Source organism: Periophthalmus magnuspinnatus, chromosome 12 (genome assembly GCF_009829125.3).
Source record: "Periophthalmus magnuspinnatus isolate fPerMag1 chromosome 12, fPerMag1.2.pri, whole genome shotgun sequence".
Classification (NCBI taxonomy): domain Eukaryota; kingdom Metazoa; phylum Chordata; class Actinopteri; order Gobiiformes; family Gobiidae; genus Periophthalmus; species Periophthalmus magnuspinnatus.
Genome location: NC_047137.1, coordinates 16,994,479 through 17,016,576, shown reverse-complemented (window position 1 = coordinate 17,016,576; position 22,098 = coordinate 16,994,479). Strand labels below are relative to the sequence as shown.

Below are 22,098 nucleotides of genomic sequence, written 5' to 3'. Positions count from 1 at the left end.
CGCCGTTATTATCTTAAGATTGGGACAAACGCAGCAAACGACTGTAAACCTGTCGCGAGTCATTCACGAAATGATCGGAAATGACCCACGGTTCGCTTTGAAGTCAAACCTGTGTCTCTGCAGCGAAGGGGAAAAACTATAAAGTCTACAATAAGCTAACTACCTCCATGTTTTTTTTCCTCGGTTAACATTTGATTTTTATGTAATAGTGAACTTTTCCAGCGGTGATGTAAGGAAAGTTCAAACAGCTCGTGACAAAATTGTGAAGGTAGTTGCGTGCGAGACGGCTGATGTCCTCCGCATTCAAACGAGAAGAACCCTGGGCATCTGCATTCCTAATCCAAATTAACCTTTTGAAAATCGCTCAAACGAAATGTGAACTTTTCCGGATAGTTCTACAATGTTTTTATCAACTTTAGAACTAGTGTCAGCTCGTAAATCATCAACGTGTTATCGAAATAGCTAAAGATCTGATATACGTGACTTATTTTGTTCACTTGTCTTGATATGACTTTTTTTTTTTTACTTGATTTTTTTTTTTTTTTTTTATTTAGACAAGATTTAAAACAGTAAGGACAGAAATTCCTCACTGTAATTATATTTAAAATTTTCTGGCTATGTCAAACATTTTAAATACGAGCGGTACCACTTTATAATAGCAACATTAGCCTTTAGCATGAAGATAGACTTAATTCATGATGAACTAATAGTTAATTAAGAACGATTCACTCTTAGTAGCTACTTAACCTTACGTACTAAACCCTAACTCCTAACTCCTAGCTCCTTATTAAGCAGTGTGCATTTTTTTAAGGTTAATTTAAGTGTAGTTGGTATTAAGTGTAGCTCTATTCTCTAAACTGTCACCTTTAATTAATAGTTACCATAAACTGTTTATATAAATGGACGTCGCTAACCTGCTAGCTACCGACTGTTACCGTCAGACTCGTCATTTTGGTCTTAAATGTTCGTATTAACCCGCTCTACACGATCCTGGATTTTTTTATTTGATTATTTTGTCCATAAATCAAGATATAAACATTAATAACAGACAAATAAAGCGCCTTCTTTCCCCTAGCGTTAGCAACAGGTTTGATTGACAGCGTTGCTAAGCGCTCGCTCCCCGTTAAACCAGCGATGCGGGCGGGAATGGGCGTTACCTTCCACAAACTCGCTCCTGATTGGCTCTTTGGTTGTTGTGAGAATTAAAATATGAAACTCTGCTCTAAATTAGCCGCTATAACTGCTAGCCTCGAAGTCGTAGTGTACAGTTTTTGTACATTTATGGAGGATTGTCGTGTAGGAGCTTGGGTGACATAGGCGATGCGGGCGGAGCTTTGTACAGAATCGTACAGCTAAGCATTAGGAGGGTTCAAATAGAGCCTGGGAGAGATCACTAGATTACTCAAACCTGCTAAATCCACATCTAAAACCTCTTCGGACGCGTTTTTGATGAAGGAACGACATTAAAACATGGTAGAAAACTCCAAAAAGTTCATCAGAATCCCCCCCGTCTTTACGAAAAACGAGTTCAAACCCTGCGGCGTGGTTTCGATCGGTGCGAGTGGGTTCGTTCCACTGAAGCTGAACGCCACGGGTGACGTCACATTGTTCATTACGATTTAAGGCGAATTAAAGTGTAACCCAACAAACTTTCAACACAAGCTAACATTTCTTGTTTCTTGTCAAAAAAAACAAACAAAAAAACTTAAAAAATCAAGATAAAAAGCGCCTTAATCCCACTTTAAACGTCCTGTCTCTCCCTGAGCAGAGCCTGGGCTGCAGTTGACTAAACCGACCAACAGGTGTCATGGGCGCGCAGCTCATACGGGACAATGAGGGCTTTGTAGTGTCCGGGTGCCAGCCGGTGAGCCGCCGTGTACTGTTTCCCTCTAATCTTCATTTGACCTTTAGGCTCCTGGCTTTGCTTTTCTTTTCCCGCTAATTTTCTTTGAGCAGATTATCAGCCGGACAACGACAGAAACGCGCTGATTTATATTTATATTTAATTATGATTGTGTTGTGCGAGTGCTGTTGTGGTTTTTTGGATAATGCCGTTACATGTTTCCTCCGGTAATCGGCTTTAATGTGACCTCGTAACTTTTAGAACTTTTTACGAGCTTTATAATGTGCATTGTCTCTGTTTAAAAAAAACAAAAAACAAAACGAATAAATAGATACGGGATAAAGTTTTGGCGAAGGTTTTAGTGGGACATGTCAGTTGTGTGTGTGTGTGTGTGTGTGTGTGTGTGTGTGTAAGTTTTGTGTTATAAAATATTGTCTGTAAAGTGTTGAAAACTGACACTTAATATTTTAATAATTATGCATATTTCCAAAACAATAATTCACACTATTGTCTGTATTTTGATAACGTGACGTCTTCTAATCTTAAAAAACAAAACAAAACAAAAAAATAATTAATTAACAGCAGTATTTTTTTCTAAATTAGAGCAAAGGATCATGGGTTGTGTATCTAAACAGCTTGATTTAAAATTAAAACAGACACAACACTACTTAATTTCTACTGTAATGACAGAAACGATGGATTATTAACTATAATTTTGCGTCTATAATAATGTTTTTTTTTGTTTAACGTCTGAAAAAATAGTTTGTGTAACTTCAACTCCAACTGCAAACCAAGAGCTGACCCTGAACTTAAACGCAACGTAAAATATAATTATAAATATAGATTAAAAAAAACACAGACCTACCGTGGCATAAATGCAGCAAAATGAGTAAGTTTCCTGAAAATAAAACAGAAAAAAAAAATGGAATTAGACAGACTGTGAGCGACACACACTGGCACCACTTTGGCTCTGCAGCGTTCCGGGCCGGGACTCGCTGTGGCGTCCGGCGGCTCCAGGTTTTAAACGAGCCAAACACGTTCAGACTGTGTCATTAAGGCCCAGGAGCAGATGTGGAAAAGATCACAGCTCCACATTTAGACAGAAGTGCAGTACTACCACAGACACAAGTGCAGTACTACCACAGAGAGAACTGCAGTACTACCACAGAGAGAACTGCAGTACTAACGCAGACAGAAGTGCAGTACTACCACAGAGCGACCACAGTCCAGAGACGGGGCCACGGCGTCTCTGCCAAACTCACATAACGACGAGATCTGAGGTTTAAGTAACTCAAGGTCAGACTGCACTTCTGAACATTAAACTACATAAAACTATAATAATTTAATTTACAATAACATTATAATTGTTTAATTTCTTTTTCATTCTACAGCGACGAAAATATATTTGATTTATGTGGTTTGTATTTTTTTTTTTTAATATTTTATTATTGTGCAAATTATAAAAAAAATAAAAATAAATCAAGGACATTTTTTGTAGGTGGTGTTTTCCTTTTGCACAAAAAGTGAAATCGAAACAAAAACCAGTTGATTTATTACAATTAATGAAGGAAAAAAAAGCATCTGTAAATGTTCAAAATAAAACAAATAATAAAACAATTAAATAAATGTGCGTCAGTGCATTTAAACCATAGAGTGTGTGTGTGTGTGTGTGTGTGTGTCATAGGAGCATGTGTGTGTTGAGGAGTGTGGGTGTGGGGGTGTGTGTGTGTGTGTGTCTTTCATTGCATTAATACATTTAATAGAATTAGATAAACTGATAAATTGATAAAAGTGAATTTTTTTCCTTAGAAAAATCAAACTGCACAAACACACACTCATACACACCCCCTCCACGACACACACCTCCACAAACTCTCCACCACACACACACACACACACACACACACACTCCAGGAGACACACACATTCCCTCCTCAACACACACACTTCCTCCCTGACACACACACACACACTCCTCAACACACACCCCTCGACACACACTCCTCGACAAATACATACACAGTCCTTGACACACACACTCCTTCCTTGAACACACACAATCCTCGGAGGACACACACACACACAGACTCCTCGACACACACTCACACACAGACACATACACTCCTCACATACACACACTCCTCACACTCACACACACACCCCGTCCCTCCTCGACACACACTCCTCACACACACACACACCCCATCCCTCCTCGACACACACTCCTCACACTCACACACAGTCCCTCCTCGACACACACTCCTCACACACACACACACACAGTCCCTCCTCGACACACACTCCTCACACTCACACACACACAGTCCCTCCTCGACACACACTCCTCACACTCACACACACACCCCGTCCCTCCTCGACACACACACTCCTCACACACACACACCCCGTCCCTCCTCGACACACACTCCTCACACACACACGTGACATAGGTGAGCAGAGCTGAAACTGAGAGGTCAGGAAACCACAAATGCAGGATTCAGTTTCTGTTTTGTCACTTTCTGTGTTGTTTTTTCAGGGAGGAACTTTTCTGTGATGAATAAAACTGTTTAAAACTTCAAAACTGTCAAAGTAAAACCAAAGTCTTAAAGTTTGTCTAAACTTGACGAGACGCCACAAATATTCATTTTTATGCTCCTCGTGCTCTGAAGTGTGTGTGTGTGTGTGTGTGTGTGTGTGTCCGACTGGGCTGACCTGCACCTGTTGGTGAGTTGCCCCGTGTGCGTGGCCCTGTGTGCGTGGCCCGTGTCTGTAGCCCTGTGTGCGTGGCCTTGTGTGTGTGTGGCCCGTGTGTGTAGCCCTGTGTGCGTGGCCCCGTGTGTGTAGCCCTGTGTGCGTGGCCTTGTGTGCGTGGCCCTGTGTGCGTGGCCCCGTGTGTGTAGCCCTGTGTGCGTGGCTCTGTGTGTGTGTGGCTCTGTGTGTGTGGCTCTGTGTGCGTGGCCCCGTGTGCGTGGCTCTGTGTGTGCGTGGCCTTGTGTGCATCTGCAGTGTGAGCAGTGAGTGGCCTCAGAGGAGGAGGCGTGGGAACCCCATTCATCCCAGAGACCAGGGCTCATTGTGGGGTACAGCCTGTCAGATGTGCCCCAGCCTGTGGCTGTGCCCCCCTCATGTGAAACAGAGCGCTGCTTTACAAAGTTTTATTTTAAATTCAACTTTTTAAATTTTTTTTCTCTTTTTCTTTTACGGCTGTAAGTAAAAATGTTCAAAGTGCACTGTTTTTTTGTTTTGTCAGAGCAACAGGTTTGTATGAATTTGAACAGCAACTAAAGGTCAAAAAAGCGAATAATAAACGTATAGTTGATGAATTCAGTTTAATTTCTGTATCTGGATGTGCAGCGCGTAGTGTACGAGTAAAATCTTGTAAAATTAGATTGCATAAAAAAAAAAAAATCCACCAAAAGGTAATTGTGCATCAACTTATTTAAAATAAATTGGTGAAAAAGCAAAAAAGGGGAAAAACATAAAATCGCCTATTTACGAAAGCGCCTGAACCCAACACGCAGCGTTTGTCTGTGGGGGATAATTTGTCTGATTACTTTGCTGCAGTGCACTCTGATTGGTGTGGTACAGTGACGTGCTGCTTTTTGAACGCTGACGTATTTACACCCTCCGAAGGGCTGGGGTCTGAGGACGGGGTCCGAGCTGAGGCGTAGGAGAGAGGGTTTCCTTCAGGGCTCTGCACCAATGGCGTCTGAACAGGCCTGAAAACGCAGGACGTAGGAGGAACGTCTGTAGCTATGACTGATGAGTCACGCTGCCTCCACTCCTACCTATTGGCCAAAGTCGATACTGACGAGCTCAGGGTGTCCTCACACACAGGGCAACTTAAACCAGCTAAGAACAGGGATAAGGAACTTTATTTATACCCCCAGGTACAATTTAACTATTGTTATGAGCGAAGTGTATTTTTTATAAAGTTGTATCTGCGCAAATACACACGACTAAATATTACCATCATTATTATCATAGAAAAAACTGAACTTTTCTGTTTGAGCTTTAGCCTAGCAACAATCAAATAAAGAAACAGAGAAACACATGGCGCTGTTTGCCTTAAAGCACTGGTCGTGTTTATGCTTGTCCACAGACTTTTAAAAACACTATTATGCATTTTGTATTTGTAGCGCACAAGAAATGAATATAATCGTGATTATTTTCTCCTCATGTAAGTTTTACGCAGCCACGTGTCACTGCGGACGTATTTTAGACCTTCAGTTTTCCCCAAAAGTCCACATTTTGAAAAGGGAAAAGTGGATTATAATAAAGGTAAAAAGTGTGATGCTGAGCTGAGAGACGTTGGAGCTTTAGAGGCAGAGGCAGAGTGGTGGAGGGGCTCGGCCTCATACAGGCCTAGTCTGGCCCTCAGCCCATCTGCAGCTCAGACCTACACTGCTCCCTCTAAAGCTGCTTTTCACACAGAAAGGCCAAACAAGGTAAAACTACAGCTAAAGGAACCTCAGGCGAGAGATGAGCCGAGTTTGTTTGGACTTGAAAGCGGTGCCACGTTTACCTCGGATTTTGCCTGATAGTTACAGCTCCAGTCTGTGGCTAGTCCTTTAGCAACCGACGTACAAGTCCTGGAGCGGATAACACCCAAACATTGTTCAAAGACGGAAACTAGTCCAAAGAATCGCTTCCTTTTCAACGTTTTATCATTTGAACTACAGGGCTAGTCTACTCTTTTTCGGGAGACACATGAACACAACTCCACACCCAGACAGAGCTAGGACTTACCCGGGGAGAGTTTAGGTCCGGCGGTCTCGCACGGCGGCAGCGGCGGTCCGTTCGGGTTAAGCGGCGAAATCTCTTTCTCGGGTTATTGTCGGGGACCCCTCCGCAGCACAGTTTGTCTGGAGATTCTGTGTGGAGAAGGGCAGAGAGGAGCTTGGATTCAGTCACACAGCTCTGCACTCCCTGCAAGGAGTAGGCGGGCACAGTGAGCAGAGCCCCATTCAGAGAGTCGCAGAGTGCCAACCTCCCGTCTGCCTGTCTGCCCCGCTGTCTGGATCTCCCCCCTGTCAATCTGCCCACCTTTAGTCCAGCAGAGTTCCCCCGAGCCTGTCTAACGCGCACAAGTCCTGCTAACTGCTTGATAACATTTACAAACTGCTGCTCTCACTCCTTGGCTGTCAGGGCCCGCCACAATGGGGAGGCCATGTGGATTTCCCATGGAGTCGCGTGTTCCTCCCGTCTGGCAGTTAACAAGGCTTTGAATGAGGAATGTTAGCAAACACGGCCACTGAATGTCGGCTGAATGCTAGGCCGAGCAGCCAGTCAGATCGCAGCAATGGCCCGGGCATATGAATAATGCAGAAGAGCCAACCGGGAGCAGAGAAAACTAAACTCCGCCTCCCTCTGCCCCTTCCTATCTCCAGCTGCCCCTCCCTCCGCTCCCCGCTCCAAACTCAAATGCCTTCACGGGAGGAAGGAGGCGAGGAGAGAGAGAGAGAGACAGCTTTTTGGATCTCAGCACAACTCCTGCAAGAGGAAAAGTGTTACACATGCTACCAATACACTTTCTAACAACCGATATTTACAGCAGGCTATGTTCATATCAAGTCCAAGCTACCACATACTTTTTTATTTCTTTTTGTTGTCTTTTGTCTAAAATTGGCACCTGTCCCAGAAAGAAAAAGCTCGTCGATGCTCCGCCTTCCTGCTCCCCTTTCACTGACTGCCCAGGAGAGAGAGGGAGAGAGAGAGAGAGAGGCAGAGGGCGGGAGAGAGAGAGAGTAGGGTGGAGGAAAAGTGAGGGTGGGGCAAAGACCCAGAGAGAGAGAGAGAGGGCAAAGGAGATAAGAGCATAAAAATTAGGCAAATCATATCGAAATTTGATTGCAGTTTAAGTCAAAAACACACAAAAAATAACTCAAAAACACGAAAACGGTCCTAGGCGCATGCAGAGGGCTAAAGGTCGTCTTTGCGAAACGTTTAGGGACCGCGATCCCACTTACGAGCCGAGAAATCATGGCGCAGAACAGAGGAGCACGTGGCCGAAAAGCATTCAGTGCCACAGATGCACGAGAAAACCCCAAAAAAAGCTTCGGTTTAACTCTACTCGCTACAACCCGAAGAACCACAAACTGAATTCTACGTTTTCGATCGATGCCTGGAAAAGACAAAAACGGAGACTCGTTCAAACCGCCTTCGAAAAATGGCGCTGGAATATCGAAGAGTAAGGGAAAGAAGCCACTTGTTGCACGATATTGAGGAGCAAATCTTGCAGAGAGAAGCCAGAGCAGGCAGAGGGTTAAAATCCTGGGACTCGGTGTAGTAAAGATCCCTCCCTCTTTTGGCACACAGCAGCTAAAGGGGAGGGCCTGCCAGTAGAAATAGCAGCGGAGCGTTTTTCCCCGCTTTTTTTTTCAGAGCTGCAGCGTCCTAGCCTACCCTCTCGCATGTGGCCGGGACGGAGGGAGAGAGGAGGAGGAGAGAGATGGACAGAAAAAGAGGCTAGCGCGCAGAGGGGAGGGCCCACGAGCGCGTTGTGAGTGGAGGAAAGAGAGCTCAGCTGATGATGAAACACGGACGTACGGCGTTCCATCGGCGGCATCGCGGTGACGTGCCCGTGAGCGAGGCGAGTAGGAGGGGGCTGGCAGGGGGGGGGGGCAGAGAGAGAGAGAGAGACTACCTCAGACTAGGACAGCAACAGCAACTTCAACTATTTCAAACACTAGGAGTATCCAATGGCAGAGTTTGTAAGTGAAGAGCAAATGTGGTATTTCGAGAAGCTGTGCCTCCAAAAGCTCGATTGGGACTGTAAAGGATCAGTTACGGAAGCACGATGGCCTAAAAAAATAAAGGAATCACGATTTTTCAGACAAGTATTGAGATAACACTTGCGATATACGTTTAAAAAGCAGGAGTCTGTTCAGAGTAGCACTGACTTTTGAGAGAAGACTCATAAACTAATACAAGAATCCCATGATTAGCAGAGCAGGTTTTAAGGGCCTAAACTACAGGGACAGACAGGATATATAAAAACACAGGACATTTTGCTCTTGGCAGACGCTCTATTATCTAAACAATTACAGCCTTTACAAATTAACAATTGCGCCAACTGAAAATGTCATTTCGATTTATAACCTTGGACTCTTCAGGTCGTTATGAGAAACAAACCGGTTATTGTGAAGTAAAACGTTTCTGCTCTTTATAATTTACTTTTTTGCTGATTCTGAACATCTATGTGATCTGTTTGTTCGCCCAATAAACAAAGTAAACGAAGGAAAACTGCTCTCCCGACTCCACGTTTGTCCCGACTCCACGTTTGTCCCGACTCCACGTTTGTCCCGACTCCACGTTTGTCCCGACTCCACGTTTGTCCCGACTCCACGTTTGTCCCGACTCCACGTTTCCCCCGACTCTACGTTTCTCCCGACTCCACATTTCTCCCGACTCCACGTTTGTCCCGACTCCACGTTTCTCCCGACTCCACGTTTCCCCCGACTCCACGTTTCTCCCCGCCACAAACACGGTAATGAGCTGAGCACTGCACCGGCTGCTCTGGCACACAATCAAAGCCAGATAAGCACCTGGGCGCGACCGGCCGGCCTTGATTGCAACAGTGAACTGAGCTATAAAAACCTGTAATATTTACTGCAGTGGCCCCTGAGAGTCATTACACAGCCACCTCACCTCCCCATGAGGACATGCCCACAGCAGCAGCCCACTACTGTTTCAAACCACATTTAGATCCTAAGAAATAGCCTTAATACTGATTTTAAACAACAGACTGTACTTCTCAACACAAAATAACCACGATTTACTATTGATCAATACCAGTTCTGACGCAGCTCATTCGAAAACTGGTCCAGAAACGTCAAATTTTGCTTGTTCATTTCATTAATTATTATTTATTTGTCAGGGGCCGTGCGCAAAATCATTAATCTTACAAAAGAGAAGAAGATTTGTGCGAGATTTAGCTACTGCCGCTGTCCGTCTGCAGGTGAACACACATTAAAAACGCACTTTTATTACAAATATGTTATAAAACTATCTGCGCATCGTTAGCATTAGCACTAAAATACAATAAAAATGTCTCCATGTCCAGTGCAAGATGTTTCCCACAGTCCAAACACATTATTTAGAGCGAAACAGAACGGTACAGATTTTCGACACTTACAATGAGTGTCTAGTTTCAATATTAGTTTCGGTATTGATTCCTACCGCGCTTTCGTTTTTTTTTTTTTCTGATTTGGGGCGCGTTCGGGACGAGAACAGCGCCTGCTTCAGTCCGGCGCCCTCCTTCCTCTTTCAACCCAATGTCCAGTTTTCTCACTCCCACCCCTTTTCAGTTCCTTCGCGTAGCACGGTTACAGGATGTGGCAATAAACAGCCGTGTTCTGAGCAGCTAGCGCTAACGTTAATGCTAGCTTGCGAGAGGTGGACCTTAATAATGTTTTTTGTACCGTACCGACCCCACACACACCTCTGCAGACTGCACAAGGTTATGCACACTTGGCAAAGCTCCACCCAACTCCCCCCCCTTACTCGCTGTGGCCAGAATGCTGTAATGGCCCTCAGCTATTTGCACCAGATTTACCATCGCGAAAATTCTGTTTCCCTTTTCCAGAGTCTTTCCTAAAAGCCTGGATAGATTTTTCCCTCCTTAAATTCAATCGAGGAAAAAAACGAAAGGGAATTACAAATGACTAGTCTCGTTTTGCTGCTGCTGCTGACCGATATTTGACAAGTGAAATATTTTCGGATCAACAGTTGTTTTGTTTAAATGTAAAAAAAAGAAAGAAAAAAAAAAGAAGAATCGTGTAAGCAAGCTAGCGTAGCGGTTAGGAGGAAGGCTGTAGGCTTTTCAAAACTGCACACGACACGAAAGGGAAGGCGTTACGCTGCGGTGCTTGTCCTTGACTCACTACAAAGTCAAATATAACTCAGGTGCACTGTATTCACCGCAGAGCTGCCGTACTCCCATTCAAACACCAGCGCAGATCAGGAACATTTGCACGATTTTCACACGTATCTAGTCGCCAAACAGCTCATTTTACAAAACAGATAGGTGAATATTTAGCTATTCTCGATCAGAAAAGTGACCGCGCTTCCTGACGCTGATCCGAGGGCCGATGACGTCACATCTCGCCACGGCTACGAACCAATAAGAACGACTGCGAGAACAAAACACGATCGCGTTTGACATTATAATTCAAAAAAATCTCAATTAGCAGCGCCTCGTTCGCCCGTCCGTGTGCGACGCTGCTCTTGTTGGGCTGTTGTTTACCATCGAAACATGTGGCAAGAATTCAAAAAACTTGGCAGAGTGACTAGCGCCGTACGTGGAGAGTTCATTTGAGGATACTGCTCTGGTTTTGGCTCAGCTGCCAACTCCTGACACTGTAGCCCTCTGCGCGGCCTCGCCTCTGCAGGAGCGGTCTGCTAACTCTACCATTGATGAAACTCCGGTATTAACAGCCCCATGTATGACATCTCCACGAGTCCAACACCGCGGCATTTAAACAAACAGCCAGTCTGATTATCACAGCAATATTCCTCCTTTTATTGTTGTTGTCACTCACGTTTCTGATGCGTTCTTGGAAATACTCGTGATACGAACACACAGATATACACACAGGAAGTCAGTTTAGAGTTTAAAACATCAGTGTTTGTTACTCACGTCTGCATCCCCATAATGTTTCAGTCTCTCACATAAAAAGTGTTTGCTGGTGACGCTGTGGTCTTTTAAGAGGATGTCTTTCTGAATCAGCCGCAGTTACTGACAAAAATACCATCAACATAATTTACAGCAAGTAAACAGATACTTCCCTGTGCGCTGCTTTTCAGCCCAAGAAAAACACTTCAGTGGCATTTTGGTCAGATTTCTGTTATTTTCGTAAATCTGAAACAGCAGCATTAAAAAGGCTCATGGAAAACTGATCATTTTTATATTATATTCATTTTGAAATAAGCCTAACCTGGTTGTCACCGTTTCATACCACACACATTTTTTAGTTTCTGTCTTTAAGATGAGGTCAAATGCCTGACCTCTGAGCTATTGGAGAACTAAACCTGTAAAATGATATTTCTATTTAAAAATGATATGTCTGTATGTGTTTAAACTGAGGACCTTGTTCTGTGCACATGACCACAGCGCTGTCTGCTGCACTCCGTCTACGCGGTGGTCGGCGCGGGGCCTCTCAGCCGCACGTGCCTTGACGACTTCTCGATTACAGCGTGACCCTAAAGGTCAAACTCTGAAGAGGTTTGAACAAAGGGCACGACCCCGGGTCAGGAGTGTAACGCCGGGGGCAGGCCGGGCCCCTCAGTAAAGGCAGCGTGCTGTTTGCTTTGAAAGGTACAGATCACTACAGAGGCCTAATAAGGATTAAGGGGCCATCCCCTTTGGGATGTCACTGGGGCCTCATACATCAGTCTCTATTAACCCCCCTGACCCCTGACGACCTTTTGAGGCTCCGGGTCACGTCGGCTTACACAGCGGAGCTGTAAAAGCTATCACCACACGGCCGCCTTCACTCACACACTCATTACATGGACAAATCACTTAAGGAGGTAAACGCCTAGTCAAACAGGGGCCCGCTCCTTTGAGCAGTGAGGCCTGTTCAGGCAGTGCTCTACGTGCTCAGGAGGCTGGCACGACTCTGACGAACTGGAATGTGTTTAAAAAGATACTCACATGGGGACACATGCAGAATATAAAACTAACCAAGAGGTTTTTACTCAAAAATATAAAGGACAAATAATAATAAAAGGCGATCGTGTGAAAGAATTTCCTTTGGATGCACTGCCGAATTCACCATCGTGTAATGGATGAGGTACAAACTCAGAGACCGGATCACAAAATGGAGGAAGAGAGAAGACAACATGGCGGGCCCGAGTAACACACTCTCACAGACACTGCTTTCATTCCACTCCAAAAACAACAAATGTCACATTATACGTATCTCTGTGAAAAACTGGCTTTTTAAGTTAAGGCCACAGCCAAGTTGAAGCACACACACACAACAGGAGCAGCACTGACTTAAGGTGAGCTTCATTTAATCTCAACGTGGCTTTTTTCAAACTTTTACAATAATTATTAACACATTCTCTACAGCTGTTCAAAAGAATAAAAGCCAACAAACCATTATCTACACTTCATGTCATATATGTGTAAAACGAGTAGAAGGAGAAGTAATAAAAAAATAGAGAAACAAAAACTTTTTTAAATAACCAAAAACATTTTAAATTATGAGGATTTTTTTTTCAGTCGTTTTAATTCACACGTTTGTTTGTTTTTTTGTCTATTTGTGTGCAAAGAAAAGCATTTAACTAAATAAATGAGGTAATGATCCAAACACTCTCTCATTTTAAATTTAACTAATAATAAAACATAATTACAATGCATGTGTAATTAAGTTCATTAATAAATACACAGGATAGTATTTTTATTTTAGAACTTATTCCTTATTTCCCCTTTAAACACAGCAGCAGTTGCAGGAGAGTCAAATAAATTAAAACGTCTTTTCGGACTTAATTAAAAACGTCAGTGGTTAAACAAAAAAAAAATAAAAAAAACTATATATAAATAAAAGTTTGAATAAACAAAAACACAGTAAAAGAAGCGAATATAAACACAGGCACAGACTCGGTTAATTTGAAAATCATTAATCCACTCACCTCTGTGTCTCGGCCGAGTGAGCAGAGGTAAAACGAGCAAAGTTTGAAAAGACGACAAAGTGACAAGAGTCTAACGTCTTTAAATACGAAATAAACTATTAATAATTCCCCAAGAAGTTCAGTTTGACGTGTACTTGTGCTCATCGACGAGCCTCTCCTCTGAGTTTGGGCAGTGCTTTGGGAAAACCACTGTCCTACTTTCAGTTAACCATGAGACTCCCCTCTCTAGGTCATTCTGCAACGAGCAAATTTATTACAAAAGTTTTGGTTAGTAATTTTTTCAATCTGGTCAAGTGAAGGGCGTCGGCGTAATTATAAAAAAAAAAAACGTATTTATAGAAAAAAAAAACAAACTGATTTTTTTTTAAGCTAATCTTAGTAGAAAAGTGAAATTAAATAGCGTTTTTTTAATTTTTAGAATGAAGAATTTGCAGGAAAGTTTAGATTAATCCGAACGTTGTGGAGGATTTTAACAGTAAAAAACCAAAACGAGACGATGTGCAGTTTAATAAATGAAAACAACTATAGGAAACACATTTATTTGCAGAGTAGTGGAGTAATCGGAGTGTATTTAAGAGCAAAAATTGTGAACTGAACTGATTTAGACAAATAAAACGAGGCTTCTTAAATTATACTGATGCAGATTAATATTTTTATATCTGTAGTTAAAATATAGACAGTTTTATGACTTAGAAATTGAACGAACAAACTCATTTAAATCTAAACTATACATTTTTCCTGTCTCCATTTGCTACTGTGCTACTGTCCTGACTCTTACCTATTCCTCGTCCACCTCTTTCGTCAAATTAAACGTTTTTTCCTCTCCGTAATTAAACCAGAATATACTTTTATCACTTTAAAAATGAACGAAACAACGCGTTAATCTAAGCTATACATTTCCTTTATCTTACTTAACCTTTCCCCCACGTGAAACTGTCCACCTCTCGCATCAAATTAAACGTTTTTTCCTCTCCATGATTAAACCGGAATATGCTTTAATGATGCGGAAAACGAACGAGCGATCGCGTTAATCTAAACTTTTAATTTTCCGGATAACTTTCAGATATTCCCAGATGCTACGGAGCTGCTGCCCTGTATCTTACCCGCTCCTTTTTCTCACGTGTGAAGCTGTCCATCTCTTCCTCTGCGTAATTAAACCAGTATTTTTCAGACGCCCCGGTTCAGCAGTGCCAGCTCTTAAACGGTTCGGACCTGCTTCTGGTGCCACGTCAGCGCCCCACCAGCGTCAGGCCTGTGACCCAGCTCGGCCCGGATAGGACCGTCGGCCGCTCCAGCCCCCGACGTGAGACGAGGAAGTGGGATTTTGAAGAAGTGATTTATTTTAACACTCAAGTCTCTTCTGTTATTTCGCTCTGTTCTCATTAATGTCAGAATCAGACGAATGGCTGAGACGCACTTTCGCCATTAAAATATGTGTCCACGTGTAAAGTATCTGACGCAAACTCTGGACAAATACAAGTGTGGATTAATAACTGTATTTGGAACAGGAGGCTATAGTTTAATTAGGATTTCTTACTTTTATCGATGAGTTTAAAATACCCCATAAAAACCCTTCATAAGTAAAACACACACTCACCACAGATAAAGCATAAACATGTTTTCTGCTTAAACTTCTGACTTTTCACATCATTGTCAAACTTAGATTTCTGCAATTCTCAAAGACAGAAAATCTTACACTGTGACTGTCCTCTGCAGAGAACGACTGTCTGCACTGAGAGTTGTACCAAAAAAAAGCCCTGGAGTTTACATTTTTACAGAAAAACCATGAGATTCCATATATTATTTCCAGTTAATACGTCTGCATTCACTTGCTCTCGCTCCAGAGGGCTGATTTTCTTTTTTAAAACTTTTGAAATAGCTGCGATTTACTTTGATCAACTCTATAAAGAATCCACTTATTACAAGAGCCCAATTAGTAAAAGACTAATTACGATTTAATGAAAATATTTCCTCTAAGTATAAATTTGAGTGCAGACCACAAACAGGACTTTACCACCGTAAAACAGAGAGAAAACAGTGTGTGATTGACAGCTCCTCTCCAGGCTGAGCTCTGCAGGTCTGTCTCATGGTGTTACTGAGGCGTCTGCTGCTATGTGCAGAGCCTCTGCTGCTCAGGGGTTAAGATGCTCACAGTCATGTGCCTGTCGATCCAACAAAAGCCCTCCTCTGTCGGGCGCATACAGATGGAGCGGGCTCTTTGTGTGCAGCTTTCACACGTCGCAGCCTCAGCGTTGCCAGGTCTGCTCTCTGTGCCTGGCTACAGGCCTAGCTAGCAGCTTGTAGCACCTGACGCTGGCTTCTCACTGCACTTTACATGGGACCAGGGTCCAGACAGTTCGAAAGGAGAATGGAGCCGAGGTCCAAACAGAACGTCCCACGACTCAACAGGATCAATCATCACAAAATACAGTACGGAGAAACGACGTGGGCAGAGCAGCTCGACACGAGGCAGCAGTAAACATGGCCGCCAGGGCTCAGAGTATAAGACAATATGTCCGGTGGAAAAGTCTGAAAACCCTTCTGGATTATATGTACGGAGCTTAGTCACACTAACAATGTAAAAAGATTTATAATCCACAAAATATAGATTTTTAGATGCCATAAAATCCTCAGAGGACGAAGTGCAATTATGTTGTGAAATAATGAAGAATTACATGTGATTCTTTTTGGGAAACATTCTGGGGACGGGCTGTGCTCTGTTTTTGTGCCCCTTTAGTTCAGTGGATCTCTGTTTGTGGCTTCCTGTAAAAATCATTGACTTTTACTCACAGAAATAGCTCTGCAGTTCTCTAAATTTGCTCTGACGTGTTTTTGATGTTTTCTGGACACTCCTGGATCACTGACATAGAACAGCGGTGGAAAACAGGGCTGTGGTCGACTGTGGTCACCTTAAGACTCGTCCTGTGCGTCGATTAGTCAACTACAACGGCTCTCCATAAAAACAAGTGCACAGAAGAGTACTAGTAAACAACCACTGCATAAGTGAAACAGCAGGTTAAACTGTCCAGTCACTCCCAAAACTCCACCTAACCCAGCGCGTGCTTTGTCCTATCAGCTGTTACAGGCAAATAACTCTTAAAATGAACCACTAATATCACAACGTAAAGGACTACAGCTCCTGTGCATAACGACCACACTTTTATGAACCCCATTTTACTATTTTTTCATAGTTATTAATGTTAATTCATGTACTACGTAATAATAAAGTGGATATACTTATACTTTTTATGCAAGTTTGGTCTTTTTTTTAATCAAAACAAACACAATTATGAAAGAAACGTATGATAATTTTATTCTGGTCGTCCTCAAATATTTAAAACAGTTTTATACCGGCATATTTCAGTGTATCTTTGTAATTGTAATTATAATTTTATCAGGTTTTTTTTAGTTTAAGCACAAGGAGGATGATATTTTGATGTGAATTGTTGCTCACATTTGCCACAGCGTGCGCTACAAGAGCAGGACTGTCTGAAAAGGCACTTGATGTGGAATCTATCGTTCTGCCTGAGGACCCTTTAGCAGAGCACCTGAACAACACAGGCCCATCTCACACAGACACAGACACACACTTAGGCTCGAGTGGAGAAAGTGCGGTCGTACCAGCTATTTCTGCTAATCATCGTGAGCCTGTTTTGGACTTGAATTTAAAAGGATTATAATTTACAAATTCTGTCGTTCGCGGTTTTCCAGTGCCATTTTGAGAACGTTTCACCAGTCAAAAGACATATTTAATTTAGAGTTTTGAAGTTTTGAATTGCGTCACTATTTTTAGAGGAATCTGCAAACAGGAAACGCACAAAAAAACGTATTTGGACTTTATTTCTCGCCGTACTATGGGATGGGAGGTACTAAAATAAGTGGCAAAACTGACCTCTTGATCTTGATAATAGTGGATTATTTTGGTAATAAAAAACATTACTAGAAATTTGAAATGTGCCTGTAAATAGAGGTAAATAAGATACGTTCCTATTTGATCCCAGTCGCGACAGATTGTGGCTAATTGCTAACGCTAAAACTACAGCGACGTCGACTGCGGAGGCTCGGCAGACGCTAAAAACTCCGATAACGAACGAGATAAAACGCGGAGAGTGGACGCAGAACTTTGCAGCTGTAGGTTACACAGCCCAAAGCGAGTACAAATATTATAAAAGCCACTCGTACTTTGTGGAGTAAGGAAAGGAACAGGTGAGGTCTCCTATAGCTTATATAACGCACAAAAGGTATGTCCGCGCTCTCGATTTGCATAGAATGTTATGGCTAGGGTTCCACTTCAGTAGAGCTGCGACAAATCATTGACGAATCGTGACTAGTCAAATATAACGAGAAAACGTAGCTGTATTTGGATAAACATAGTCGTTGTCTGGACTGTAAAGACTTTAAAACACACGGGAACACCTTTTTTATAACAAAAACGGTGGCATTAATGAATCAAAATGTGTTAAATCTCAGTGTAGGCCTCTCATGCTAATCACTATATCGACTTATAGTTTCAGTTTTCATATAAGGAATGTTATTTTTGGGGCTTTAGTATTTACCGTGTGTACTTTTTCTTCGCATTTGCAGGGATATTTTGTCATTTTTTTCTGCTTTGCGATAAGATTTAAGCTGTAGACAGTCAAATAAAAAACTTCTATCGCTCGTTGTAGACGCAAACTGTTTCTGGGAGCGGATATTTGGACGTTTATTTTACCGAGAGCTAAAAAAAAGAGATTAGAAGTAGCTGGGATTCAGTTGCGGAACAGACTTAAAAACGTCCAGTTCTTTTGCCATTTTCACCTCTTTTACTGAAAAATACGGCTGTAAATGAAGCTTGCGTAGTTTTATTTTTTCCCGTTTACTCGTTTCTCTTCGTTTCATGATGTCGTTTTGTCTAAATCGTGTACGTAGCATGTAAGCTAGGCGGCCATTTTAAGTTCTGCTGTAGAAACGTCAATATTAAAACGATGTGTGTGACTGAAATAAACTGAACGGCGCTGAAAAACTGATCGTAAAGTGGTAGTTTAAGTGTTTATCGACTGCACCTCATGTGTTTTAACAATCCTATATATATTTGGAATAGTTTTTTGGGGGAGATAATCGTACTTCAGAACTTGTTATAGCGACAAAACAACATAAATAATCGTCTGTCTGGTCGAAAATCCCAAAAAATAACGTATCGCTACCGTTAGCAACCCCACGGTTCAGACATTTTTTCCACTTTTTTCCAGCACACACAGTCCCGAGTTAGACAGTACAGGACCTAAACGCATTTAAAGCCTCATTAATCACGTTGAATACAGAACAAATAAAGTCAGCAGGATGTGAAACAATCTCATTCACTGGTCAAAGCTTTACATTGTATGTTAATTAAACTTTTGTGTGGACAGACTGGAGAGCATTAACTAGTATTTTCTCAGCCAGCCCCCCCGCGGTCGCACAAAGACACACATATGCACATACAGCACATGCTTCAGTTTACATACAAGTGGGTCAGAGCATGACGGACCAAAGACGAGGGAGAGGACAACAAAAAAAAAGCAAAAAAAAAAAAAAAAAAAAGAGGGTCCTTGCGTGTTAGTTTTCTGCCAGGAGTCCCTATTGACCTGTTAAGTCTTTGTGACTGGAACAAATGCAAATGGCGCTGACTTGTTCACACAAAATACTAAAGGCCCATTCAAATGAGGCCCCGGGTTACAATGGCGCAGAGGCAGGGTAGCTCCAGACTGAGAGAAGGGGGTCCTATTGGCCTCTCAACACTTCATACGTGCTGTCTGTAAGAGGAGCAACCTCCAGTCTCATTATGGACCCTTTATGAACACACACGCAGACACAGACGCACACTCACACACTCGGGATAATGTTACCTAAGCCCACTTGTTAGTCCCCATTTAGTAATCCATAATTACTCTTACCCTGCCCCAACTTCACCCAGCAATTACCTTATGAGTAATACCTCGTCATAGGACTCCAGTGGACCTCAGCCTCGTCTATTATGGGCCGAAACTCTACACGCACTAAAATGTCGTACTCACCTGGCGTTTTACGGATGCACAGAGTAACAATGTATGGGTTTAATCTGTGTGCAATGTAGTAGCTAATCTCATTTATTAAAAAATTAAGTCTATAACTATTAATCGTTTTCCAATTTTTGTTCAAAAGCGCCATTTTGAGAACGTTTCACCAGTCAAAACGTAAAATATTTAGTTCTGAATTAAAATTTTGGAGAAGTTTGGGAGCGTTTTTTAACATTTTTAATCTCCGAAATGAAAAGTATTCGCACGCTGGTAGAAACGCACTTTAAAATTCTAAAATATATCTGTATCTATACTCGATTTAGACGTAAACGTATTTTTATTATCGACAAAATGTTCTGCGGTCAATTCGTCAAGAAAACAGGACACAAAAAGGACAAAATGTAGTAAACCGCACGATAATGTTATAAACTCAACAAAGATTACAACAAAAAGTCTGGAGATCTTTTTTTTTTAAAGTAAATTATGTGTTTTGTTTGTTTTTATTCCACTACTACGACTGCAGATCTGTGAAGTTATTGGATAGTTTCTAGAAAAAAAAAATCATATGTATGTTTCTTTTTCAGTCAGTTTTTGAAAATGAGATGTTGATATTTTAAATTTAAAAAAAAAAAAAAAAAAAAAAAAAAACCATAACATTTGTAATCTCTCTGAAAATTGAAAAAAAAAAAAGAAAAAAAAAAAAAGAAAAAACATAACATTTGTAATCACTCCGAAAATTGAAAAAAAAAAAACAAAAAAAAAAAACAACAACTGCTGAACTGATTTGAATAAAGACAGATGGTGGTAAGATTTGGCAATTCCCAGAAACGTGCTGTAGTTTTGTCTGTGTGCGTAGGGACACCTGTAGAGGTCACACGTGAGCCGCATCTCCACAGATCAGAGCCGGAGGAAGAGCAGAGGAACAGACACCGAGCCCAGAGACGCCAGCCCAGAGACGCGGGTCCAAACCGGGGGCCACCGCGGCGGAAAACACCCCCACACGTCCCACTTGAATCTGCCACTTTCATTTTACTTTCATTCGATGCTAATCCGTGCCACTGATTCCTATTTTAAAACTGATTACAATTTTAAAAACCTGAGCCTACTCTTGACCTACTTTTTGCAATTCCACAAGTTCAAAGTCGCAGCAAAACCATTATTTTAGCAGATGACTTTACGAGGGTTTTACAGGTCACGTTTTAAAGACTTTTGGCCACGCAACAGATATAATATTTTGCTAATTGCTCTGGTTTTCATCACTCTTAAACCCACGGAGAGGTAGAGAGCATTTCCTAGATTAGTCATCGAGTCAAATAATTATTTTTATTATACAGGGCGTGTGCGTAGAGTCTCGTTACAATTTAAAAAAGTAATTACAAAGGGAAGTAATCAGATATATTCATTAGATTCGTCCTGTTGTACTCGGCGGTTATAAAAGTTTTTAATCACAGCGGGGTCTGCGTGTTCAGGAGTTCCTCGGTCAAACATTTCCAGATCGTTGGATTGAAGACTGAAGAGACTGACAAGATGTTACACCTCTGGATTTGTTTCTAAAAAAAAATCTCGTGTCAAACAAAGATACGGGACATTACTGAACGAAAAAACAAAAGATACAGATGTGATTGAACCATCGATGAGTCTCTGCTGCAGCGAAAACACGGCACAAAATCCAGTCTTGTCTCGATGTGCCTCGTGTGACTAATGGAGCACAAATAGAGGTGTATTAAAAGAGGGAAAATACTTTGGAAACCACTGAGTAAAACAGGACAAGTCTGATCAATTTCCTTTGTAGTATTTTTTTGTTTTATTGTAAAGATAACTTATGAATACCCTGTACGTTGTCTTGTCAAATACATTTATAAGAGAAGAGAAAAGGTAAAAAAAATGCATGAAACTTTTAAAAAAACAATCGTGTAAAAAGTTTTTGGTGTTTGTTTGAGCGTCTGATAGCCCGACTAACAGCTGTCGAGGATTACGCTCGCATCCTGCTGTCAGTGAAGCGTTGAAATATTAACGATTGATAACGGCAGCCGAAAGCGTTTCAAGACCGTTGTCCGACTTACCTTTGAAAGCCTACTCTCCCTTTACGTCCAGGAAGTCCATACTGAACGCACTGAACGCTAGTCTAATTGAAAAGTCATTTTGTTATGCCGCCCAGCCCTACTAAAACTTCGCAAAATTAAAAAAAAAAAAAAAAAATTATAGAGGGATGTGACAAGGCTCTGCCCTAAATACAACAATAATTTAACAAGCTCAAACCAGTCCGCCCTTCGGTCTTATTGCAACCGATTTGAATTCACGCCACGCTACGACCCACAACAAAAATACATAACTGCATAAGTTGCGTTCACATACAACACGAAAACGCCCAAACATTGAGATGAAGGGCAGGTCGAATTCGCTTCTTAACTGCCAGTATGCAAAGGCTTTGACCTAGATTTTGGTTAATATTTATGTAATTACTGCGCCTATCCACATGAAACAAGAACTGGCACCTTTCTGTGTTTTCACTATCACCACAAATGTACTGAAAAGAAATATATTTTTTTTCACAATGGTCATTATTCAAGCCCAAAGATGGGATTGGTGACAGCTGAAAGG

The 22,098-nt window shown here is 41.9% G+C and overlaps 1 protein-coding gene across 1 annotated transcript in view; it reads right to left on the bottom strand.

The window, feature by feature from the left end:
* LOC117379373 (peroxisome proliferator-activated receptor alpha-like) overlaps positions 1–22,098 on the bottom strand; it is a 75,163-nt gene that overhangs the window by 40,778 nt on the left and 12,287 nt on the right. Inside the window, exons 3-4 of the mRNA XM_055225597.1 lie at positions 6,593–6,717; positions 2,709–2,741 (exon numbers count right to left, since the gene is read on the bottom strand). The gene's annotated coding sequence lies outside the window, so the exon portion shown is untranslated. The remainder of the gene's footprint in view (positions 1–2,708; positions 2,742–6,592; positions 6,718–22,098) is intronic.